The following is an 11,133-nucleotide window of genomic DNA, read 5'->3' as shown; positions in this document are numbered from 1 at the left end:
CAGCGCGGGGCACAGAAACTCCCGGAGATTCCCGTCGCTGCCCCTCGGGACAGAGCCGGCTCCGGAGCGCCCAGGGAAGCCGCACCGATGGGTGGGCTAGGATAGGGGAGTTCGGGGGCAGCCGCTCCTGCAGGGGAGCCCCTCGCTGGGCAGGAGGGCAGGGCGGGAGCCGTCCCGCCGCTCAGCGCAGGGCCCCGCCAGCGCACAGCCCGCTGGCTGCCAGGGCGGGAGCTGCCGCCGCGCCCCGCTCCCCGCTGCGGGCCCCCTGCCCAGGACCACGCGGCGCCTGCCCGGCCGCCAGCGCTCGTCGCACATCCCGCCCCCGCACAAAACGACGGGTGGTGGCGGGGGAAGCGAGAGCGCCAAAAGGGGAACCCGTCCCTGGGTGGGCTCGAACCACCAACCTTTCGGTTAACAGCCGAACGCGCTAACCGATTGCGCCACAGAGACTCCTGGAGGGTTTCGTTTCCGCCGCCCCACCCGGCTCCTGCGGGGCCCGCGGGGCCCCCGCGCCGGGCGCCTCGGCCCCCGCGGCCCCCGCGTACCCAACCCCGCTACGGAACCCGTCTCCTAAATAACGACCTTCCCGAAGCGCTGGAAGAGCACAGAGGCGGCTTTTTTTTCTTCTCTTTTTTTTTCCCTTCTAGCCAGCGTGAAATACTGATTCCCGAAATCACCGGTTACAGCAGTGCTCTTGTTTTCTGGGAAATAAATTCACAAATCGGAGTTAAAAAAAGCTTTTCCTTGGCTGCTGCGAAGTCATCCATTATACACAGCCCAAAATGTAATTCCCAAATATCACTGCAAAACTGCCCTATTATTATATTTAAAAGGTAATTTTATGCGACTGCAGTTAAGACTGTTTTAAAACAGGCAGCATCGCTCTGCATGTATGTAGGTAAATTGTATTTACCTTTCTAAGTGACCTGAAGCAGCAGCGAAGGAAAGCTAACCTTCCTATTCTCGTTTCATCAAACTGTCCTTCCCACATTACCTTACAATAAATCTATACCTACAGCTCGGCCAGGAACAAAGGTTTCAGATCCATACCTGAGCAAATGTTTTTTTCCCTTTTCTTTCACATACTGCTAATGTTTGAGTCTCTTTGAGGTCTCACAGCATCGTTTGCTTCATGTTGTGTCCCTGCAGCTCTGCCTGATGGCTCTTCAGCCTGCTGGGAGCCTCTGGAGTGGGGCAGGCACATGACACCACCACACACGGGCGGGTGCTAACTCCTTTCTAAGCAGATGCTGGTTATCTCCTCGTCTCTCCCCACCCAAGATGAAGTCCCAGCGCATTCCTGGAACCAGAGTCTTCAGCAGCAGGAGTAAGAGTGAGGGCGTGTTACTCCAGCTCTCATATTTTGCACAAGACCTTGCTCTTCAACACTGAAGACTTCATTTCTCAGCCCATTGAGTAACATCAAACTGACCATTTCTTGTTCACAGCTCAGCCTTTCCAGTTTTTCCAATACTTTGAAAGGAGCTACATAAATGTCTGTATTATGACAGTACTGCTTCATTTTTTTGTTGCGTATTGCTGGAACCCTCCTGACTGACATCTTTAAAACATGGAGAAAGACAAGGCATGCAAGCCCAGTAATTAAAGCAATTATTTTGAAGATTGCTTTTTGGGCATCATGCCCACTGTGGCCTGCTTTCCTACCCCTCTGCTGCTCTCAGAAGAATCAGTTAACAGGCTGGACACTTCTATTTTCTCTGTGTAGGAGGAAAAGCAAACAGTTGTGTGATCTTATGTACAAGCCAATGCAAATTCTTTAGTGTGAGGGTCATGAGACACTGGCACAGGTTCCCCAGGGAAGTTGTGGATGCCCCATCCCTGGAAGTGTTTAAGGCCAGGTTGGATGGGGCTCCAAGCAACATGGTCTAGGGGAGGTGTTCCTGCCCATGAAGGGGGCTTGGAACTAGAGGATCCTTAAGGACCCTTCCAACCCAAGCCATTCTATGATTCTATGGTTCTATGAAATCGCAATATTCCAGTTCGAACAAAAAGCTGACCCCTAGACCTGTCCTGATGGAACACTTGGGTATGGATTTTGGGTCCTGAAACATTTTTGTTTATACACATGAAGATTCCCATTCATTGTAATGGATGTAAACTTGACTGTTCTCAAAATCTGTGTCTAGAAGCCAGATCTAAAAGAGACTTTGTGGTGTTGATACTAAGCACAAGCTCTGACTTTGAGATGTCTGAGAGGAACATGGAACCTGGCATTAGCTGCCTGTTCAATGCATCAGGACAGTGAGAGTGCTGCAGGTGAGGCCACAGCGTTACTTGGCACCTTTCTTCTCAGCATTCCTCCTCACCAAATCTTGGGAGTCTGTCATTACAAGACTTACAAGGTCAAGAAGAAAATAAAAAGAACACACATGGCAGCACATGCTATCTCCTCAGCTTGAAACCCACAGATCAGCAGAGATCTGAGCATGGGTGACTGCAGCTGCCTGCTGCAGCCCAGCCAGTGAGCCGTCGTACCTGGCAGCAACACTCTCTCTCACTACTCCAGAAATGGAAACCATTTGCTATCTATCTCTAGGAGAAGGTTTTTGACCTTTCTTCAGAAGAAAGGAACAGGGCAAGTGCTGTTAAAGGTGTTCAGAAACCAGCAAGGGATGCTACTTTAGATTAATTGTCCCCTCTATCAGTTCTTTGTTTTTTATTTCTGGACAGCTGTCTTCCGTGATCTGCTGTTTCTCATGAGTCGCTTAATTTTTTCCAATATCTAGTATATGTAATTTAAACACCATGATTGGATTCACTAATTATGGAATTCATCTTCCATTCAGAAAAATAAGTCTAGTTATTCACCCAGAACTGTTTCTAAAATCAGTTCAGTAGGACATAACAGAAAAAAACACAACCTTCCCCCTTTTATCACAGAATTGCTCATTAGCTGCTCTATTTCTACAGTTTCTCACAGGAAAGGATCTTTTACCCTCCAACAAGCACATGGACCTACATTATTTATCATTCTATGCATCATTTTTGGTCAACTGTTTGTCAGCTTTTGAGTTACAGCTCAGCCCAAACTACAAAAATTAATGGTCACAAAAATAGTGAGAACAGTTACTTGGTTTCTGCCCAAATGTATTTCTTCCTGCTTAGTTGGTAACAGAAGTCTGTAAGTGAACTGCTTACCACTCAAAGATTTCTTGCACTTTCCTCTGAAACATATTATTCTAGTCCTTACCAAAACCAAGACATTAAAATAAATGGACAACTAACATAGTTCAACATTGTTATTAAAAATACTAAAAGCAGAGAATAAGATTTCCATGACAAAAGTTTTTTCTTTATGGAGCTGCAAGCATCAAATCATGGGAAGTACTACTTTTGAAGGATTGAAAAGGTTGGAAGAAACAGCTATAGGCAGTTTTTCTTGTTTATTTTCAACACTTCTGTTCTTTTCATTCTTAAAAAATGCATTTGGAGGTGTTTTTATTAATTTGTTTGTATACAGATTCACCATCTGTCAGATAAGAGGTGGCTTACCATATATTTTTTAAGACTTTATTGACTAAATGCTTCTATTCCTGTGTCTGTTAGTAAAATCAGGAAAGTGTTATAGCTGATAGGACACCCCTGCAAATAGGATCAGCTCACTCTAAAAGCAAAGAACAAGACTGAGCATTAGTATTTTACTGACCTCTCTGGTTCAGTTAGCTCTGGCTTCTCTTGTAACACAAGTCACATGAAATAAGATTGTACATAGATAAGAAAACCCAGAAATCCTGGGGTATTGCTAAATGCTGATTGTTGGATAACCTAAAAGTCAACAGTTCTCCCAAACTCCATAACCATGTGTACAAAAAGACATGGCATAGGCTGCCTGGTTCTTGGTCATAAAATGTATGGCTGCACTTACCTTATGTTCAGGAGAGAGACAAAAAGCTGTTTTGATTGACCTGCGACAAAGTTATAGAACAGCTTTGGCTGTAGTCAGCAATTTGGAATGGACTCTGCAGCTGTGGCAACAAAATCCCAAACCAAATAGGACTACATTCAGAATTGATCTTCCAGTCTTGCCTGACATACTATAAGGAGAATTTTGCATTGCAATACCCTGCAATCTGTCCTGAGTGACTACTGAAAAGAGTACAATCATCATGGCAATCAGTTTAATAATTTCCACACCAAAAAAACCCCACAAAAAAACCCAAACTAACAACAACCAAAAAAAGAAAAAACCAAAAAACAACCCAGTCTTAAGATACTGCTTCAACATAGTGAAAAGAAGAACATTTTTCTGGTATAAAAAGGGAGCATAACACCAAAGAGATTAATAATGGTGCTTCTCATGTAGTACTTATTTCTCTCAAGCATTTCTTGTAGTTATGGTACTACATAAAAAGGGAGAGATTTCCTGTCCTTGAAGGTTTTTTGAACTGCACCTACTAAAAATGCTTAAGAGTTCTTAAAATAACAGTGCCCATCATGAAAATAAGAATGAATCTTATGCAGCTGAACTTTAATGTTTTCTCTACAAAACACAAAGGAAAGCAGAGGAATTGCCAACCTGTGTTTTCAGGAGCAGCAACCTATTTTCACATTTTCTCAAGTCCAGGATTCAGATTTAAGTTCTAAACATAGGCCTCAGTTTGGGAAAGCAACTGTATTCAGAGCGATATGAAAGTATATGTTAGCTTCAACTACAATCATGTTAGTAGGATGGTATAAAATTATTTTCTTCAATAGGTTTAATTTGAGGAGAGAACAAACAAACTGAAGGGCAAATTTTAGAGCAGACTCAAATTCCTCCTTTGTTAAAAATGAAACAAAAATCTTGTATCCTTGCCATGCTTAGGAAGACACATCTCCCTGAAATATTCTCACCAGAAAACATCTACCTCAGTTCTAAAAGTTATTTTGCAGTTGATCACACTAGTCACCTTTTCATCTGTTGGAAGTGGTATAATTCAGCCAGAAAAATAATGTTTGAAGGAAAGGCAATGAGAAAGGAAAATGCGGGTAAACTTTGTGGATCCACTCCAGGTACTTCCAAACAGGAATCTGACATGTTCAGCCAAGCAACAAACTTAAGAAATATGTGCTGACAAGTTGTATGGGCAGCACCACTTCTGGAGGCCTTTTCTTCTTAATCAGACTGTTGCAAAGAGATCAGGCATCGAATTCAGGTCTCACTGCTCTTTTCAGGATGCATTTACAGGCTCAAAATATTCTTTCATTGCCTTCTAGAAGAGCTCTGTGTGAAAGATGACACAGAGATTCCAAAGAACCACGAAGAAGCCATTATATTTTAGTTCTCCTAGCTACATTTATTAGCAGCCATCAAAAGTTTAGAAGAGGTTAGTGATCCTAGAACTCTAGTGTCAAAGTGGAGGGAAGTTACGACACATCATAATGAAAAACCCTTGAATTCCTATGGTTATGGTTAGCTCCAGCAGAGTTCTAGCTCTCTCAAACACCTCTGGTGCAAGGAAACTGCTTCTCTGTTCCCTGGCTGCCCCTTGCCATGCAAGCAGCTTCCTGCAGGACCTCAGGATATCAAACATATTGGTGGCCTGAACCTGCAATGAAAACCTTCTTGGAGTTATAATAGGAATGGTATACAAGAGATTTGTCTTATTCCTTGTAAGGATTATGTAAGAGATGTTCAGAATATTCTTGGTAATACACAGCAGACAGAAACTAAAGGATACAGTTATAACCAATCTCTTTTCTTCATATGGTCTCAGACATCAACAGATGCTACAGCCATTGGGCTTAGATCAAAAACTAAAAGCAGAACTAAAACTAGATTTCACTGTCTTACAACTGAGTGGGAGAGAGAAAAATTGAGGAGTTTTATACTTACCTCAGTTGAAATAAGGGACAAGGTATTTCTACTGTTCTATGAAGCTTTATAATCACTTAGCAGAGACAGGAATTCATTTGGGTTCTGGAATATTTAAATAACTTTATATATTAAAACAAAACCAAAACCAAAAAAACCCCAACAAAACCACACCAAAAAAACAACTAACCAAATGTAGTAAAGCCCCCAAACTGAGTTTACCTATCCTAATGCCAAATGCTGGAAAGTATGAGGTATAGGAAGATAAGAGAATGGAGAGTAAAGAGAGACAGATTAGTGAGAAAAGAGAGAACAAAGTAGAGCGTGAGGGAAACAAAAGGATAAAAAATCAGAAAGTGAAAGGAAGTCTGAATTAGCTCATTTTTCAGACAGGCCATATTCTTGCTGTTTTCAGAGATTTTATAGTGGAAAGGAAGCAAAATATTTTTGCAGTTTCAACAGCTTGTGGTGAGACTGAAGGCAAAAGGAGAATGCAGAAGGAACTGACCTCTCTCCAGCTACTCCTGTCCTAATGGATGGTATAATCTCTGCTACAGCAAAGGAACAGAGAAGGCACTTACTGAGTTACAGCTCCCTGTCCCCTCCTCCTCCTCTTGGCCCTCAGCTTCTCAGATCTTTCTATTAAACTTTTAATAGTGGGGACCCCCTCACTCAGGGCAGCACTGCAGTCATTCATTAGTGTCCACCTAGGGAACAAATAACTCTTTAGCTGCACTGTAGGTGTCCAGCTTGCTTTGTGCCTGGAGGGGGATTTGTAATCGAAACAGGGAAGTGCAGAAGCAAAGAGAAAAAATGGGCAATAATAACCCGTGAACTCGCCTTTCATTCAGGTAACACACAAGACACATGTTAATGATTTCAGCTTAAGTACCAGGCAGAGAACTAACTGTACACTAACCAGGGGGAAGCCACCTGCATATGCCAATACAGCTAAGCAGGGACTTACTGGAGAAAGGACAGGGAGAAGTAACCTGCTGAATGTGCAGGGAATTGCTTTGTGGTGTGCTTTCCTGCTCTTCATTTGCAAAGTCCCTTTTCAGACTTCACCCCAATGGAACAACAGGCCAAGATTTTTCTCAAGTCTTGTGTTGTATCCCATCTGCACAGAATATTTCTGTAACTGGGTTAGGAGAACCCATGAATATAGAGATAGACTGTGCTGGGATTTCAGCAGCTGTGTTGTCTAATGGGACTGCAATGTCAACCAGTTATGTGCTATGTTTGGCAGGACTGTTTCAGACCTCCTGGCCTAGATTGCCTGCACCATTAAGATAATTTTAAAACACAAATTCATTAAAACATAAATAGGAAATGAGTTTTTCTTCCTATAATTTCTGTCCAAATGCATGGGTGTGCAAAACCAATCAAGCAATCTTCATCTGAGCACTCTCCTTCGTTTGTCTTTTTCAGCTTTTTAGTGACTACTGGCTACACAGGACGAGGCAGCCATTTGCCCATCTTGCCAGTACCCTTGGATGAACTCATCAGCCTCTAGCATATAATAGGCAGAAGACATCCAGAGAAACACAAGAGCAGAAAGATTTTTTTAACAGGGAAGAGAGGACTGCATATACCTCCAAGGACAATGTTTCCCTTTTCATCCCTAAATATTTGTAATCAATACAGCTTCAGTATTTTGCAAGTTAATCAATAGTGCAATAACAGTGATGAAAGAGATGTGAGGGTCTTTTTAGTGGTTACAAACTGGCAATGATGCTTTGATGGCTCCTACCGAGGATTTATCATTTCTTGGATAATCTCCTGCAGAACACTGTGGGGCCTGAGAGTTTAATATGCAATATGGCTGTAGAAAGGAAACTGGACAGCTGACTGTACTTTATCTTAGTTCCTATAGCATCATGTGTCAAGGAAATCAAAGGTAAAACAAAAGCATGATGCATGTCTAAAAGTATGAATACATTGTACAAAGACTGTTGTTTGGACATTAAATAAAGCTAAGCTGGTCCATAAAAGGTAAGACAGGGCTAGGGCCTTATGAGGAACAGCAATCATGTTTTGCCATTGTCCTTGCCATGAGGGACTTAAGAGGGACTTTATTATTGACTTTTTTTTAGACGATATTCTGAACTACTTCAGAGACAGATACAAGCTAAGTTTTTCTCCTTTTCTACATGCCATTCAGTAACTTCAAGAGGGCTAACTCTGTGAATAAAAAGAGAACAGCTTGCCCCTAAATAAAGAATCACATGCAGTAGTTAGTAAACAGAAGAGGTCACATCTCCAAAGTTTAATACAGTTTGGTCAAAATGCAGAGCTTGGCCCCTAGCTCAAGTGACCAGAATATTGACTGAGATGTGCTACCCCTGGGGGAAGGGACCTTCCCTTCAGACATCTCTGCTGCTAAGCAGGACATTGTCATTCACACACAGCATCATCCTCCCAGGATGCACAGAATATGCTGTGCACAGCAGCATATTCTGACAATACCAAAGTCCTCCTCTTTCTCCTTGATGCCATGACAGAGACCCCAGATAAGAAGTCCAAGAGAGCCAGACAACATGTAAAATCTCATGATTCCACCTGCCCAGGAACTCTCTAGGCCTGACTAAAATTATTGCTTACCCATTCTCCTTTCTCACTTTTCTTCCATTACATAAAAGCCTTTCCAGATTTCCTGAAGTTTGTGTTGCAGTTTTTTACTACCTCCAAGTAATTATCATACATATATGAAATTCTGCCTGAAGAGAAAATGGTATATGAATAATTACACACTGCAACACAGCCCAATTGCTACTGGAAAGACTCCTGATCATCCAGCATTGCAATATATTACAAGCATGTATTTTCAAAAGAACACAAGCCAGTATTTTCAGGATTTTTGTACAGACAAGAAGTAATTGCAGTATTGTTAGCTTTTTCAGTTTTATCACACTGCATGTTAATACCTTGCACATTTGCTCAATTTCCACAAGTGACTACCTAACTGTAATTACAAAATCATATACAGCATATTTTAAAGTCTTACATATCTTCATAGTCTTGCCATTACAACATTCACCAGCTCTCAAAAATTCTGCTAACACTCAGGGCACTTTAACAGTTGTTTTCCTTATGTATTAATGCCATTCATTTTTCCAGATTCTCAGAGGTTTAACCTTTTTCTTCTCTGCAGTTTATGAGAAAAACCCCAAAAGCCAACAAAAACACAACACCCCAAACATCTCCAAACAGGTGTGTATAAGTCTGTCAATGCATCTGGAAATTGTCAATTTAAAAATAAAATAAAATTAATCAACACAATTGTACTGTTAAAATCAGTGATTTTTCAACTAAATTGTCAAGTAACCTTAAAAAAGCTAATTTTCTGGAATTCTTTCATTTGTTTTTAACTTAAGATTTTTTTAAAGCCTGTTAAAATATTTTTCCAAAGCCATCAAGCTAAAGCATATCCAAGTTAATGACAATATTAATAACAAAAACATATTTATGGTCTTTTACAAATCACGGTATCCAGCTCAGTGACACACAAGCAGGTTTATAACAAGACTACAGAAGGCTTTTAAGGCAGCATTTCTGCCATCTTCAACAGGCTTTTGCAGCTTGATAGGTATATATAATTTGTATTTCATAGAGCCAATGGTCATTAAAGACCCACCCCATATTTCTCTTAAATTGTATAAATTGGAAAATTGTTCATTTCCTCTTCCTCCAGCTCTGTTTTCATGTATGATGAATTTAGGGATGTTTCGCTGAAAATGGGCAAGAGATTATGCTACATACAGATATGCCTGGTGAAAACAATTCAATGAATTAAAAATAACAGCGGACTGCAACTGATCTTTCATATAAACCATCTATCTCTATATTTTTGACATGCCTTAATGATTATTAGAGTTTGGCTCAATTAAAGCAACTGAAGAGCACAATATTTAGCATTTGCTTTGTATTATTTACAATTTCAGTGTTCTATTTACAGATGTTTATGATCCCCATCCTGGAAATCTCATTTAGATGGATAATCCAATATCGTCTAAGTATTCTGAAAGAGATGCAGGACTGACTCTTTCATTCTGATATAAACACAAGATAAACAGGTAGATGAACTATATAGATCAACTTAGGTAGTAGATGCCTGCTTACTGGAGACAACGAGTCTGCTGTCTGTACAGGGTTTATAGGCAGATGAGCACAGTAATGCTGAGCCAAAGTCCTGCAAAGCTCCCAGAGCTCTGCGGTGGTTCTGATGGAAATGCATGACAATCAGCTCTACGCTGCACTGCATGTAGCCCCTCCTCCCCCAAGACAGAAAGTTCACCATCTCCAGCACCGCTGTGTGCTTAAACACAGTGTTCAATATTATGATTCGAATGTTAATTACAGGTAATAAAAAGATCACAGCAGAGGATGTGCAAAATCTGGGTTTACCTCTGTGAGCAAAAGGGACACATATAACAACAGTTCCATTTTAAGTCCAGTTTGTAACAAAAAATACCATGGAAATGTATGTTTTGTTCATTTTTTAATTAAATAAATGGAGAAGCACAACTGGCAAAAATAATTCTGTGGCTAGAGAGTTTTTTAGTTTTGAAAATTAAAGTTTGTAAATACATATAAATCTATTATTCATAAGGATTTCTAAATAACAGATCTTAACAACACAAAGAGTAAGTATACATAGAAAAATGTGTTAGAAATAATACATATTTCTGGTTCAAAGCAGATACAGCTATTGCCAGCATCTTCCTCACTGGTACTTTTTCTTTTCAGTTCAAAGGTTTTTGTACAAGGTATGTGCACATGGATTTTCTGACATGTTCAGGATCTGGCCATCCAAACGCTCAAGTAACTCTCTCCAGAGGCATAATCCAACTCCGCTCCACAGCTTCTCACCTCAGTCAAGCTGCTTACATTTACTTATTGAAGCATTAGTATAGATGCAGATACATGTGGCTAAATGAGATTTGGCTACTGATTTCACAATGTGACATTCTGTATCAGACAAAGCAACAAAGGAAAGGTGACTTGTTCTCTTGTGCGAGTTATAAATACCAACCATCGTACCACTTAATAGGTTTATTTTATTAATAGTGTATATTTCAGTTCTTCAATGCAAGTTACTTTTGAACAATGAAAGACTGGTAAATTCTTAAAAGATAATAATCAGCAGTGCAGCAGCTCTTTGATGATCTGTTATTACCCAACTGTCCACTATTTGAACAACAGCAGCAAAATACCACTCACTGTTAGTTTATTTTTATTTATAACTTGTACTTTAGGTAAGAATCCATTAATTACAAGAAAAACAAATTGCTTACTCGAAAAACTTCCCACAGAGG

The 11,133-nt window shown here is 40.7% G+C and overlaps 1 non-coding gene across 1 annotated transcript; it reads right to left on the bottom strand.

Moving 5' to 3' along the window:
• Positions 1-376: 376 nt before the first annotated feature.
• Positions 377-450, bottom strand: TRNAN-GUU (transfer RNA asparagine (anticodon GUU)). The gene has a single exon. It is a non-coding gene; the product is annotated as a tRNA-Asn (tRNA).
• Positions 451-11,133: the final 10,683 nt, after the last annotated feature.

The sequence above is a fragment of the Apus apus genome, chromosome 2 (genome assembly GCF_020740795.1).
Source record: "Apus apus isolate bApuApu2 chromosome 2, bApuApu2.pri.cur, whole genome shotgun sequence".
NCBI classification, from domain to species: domain Eukaryota; kingdom Metazoa; phylum Chordata; class Aves; order Apodiformes; family Apodidae; genus Apus; species Apus apus.
The sequence above is the reverse complement of the archived record's forward strand: the minus strand, read 5'-3'. Positions and strand labels throughout refer to the sequence as shown.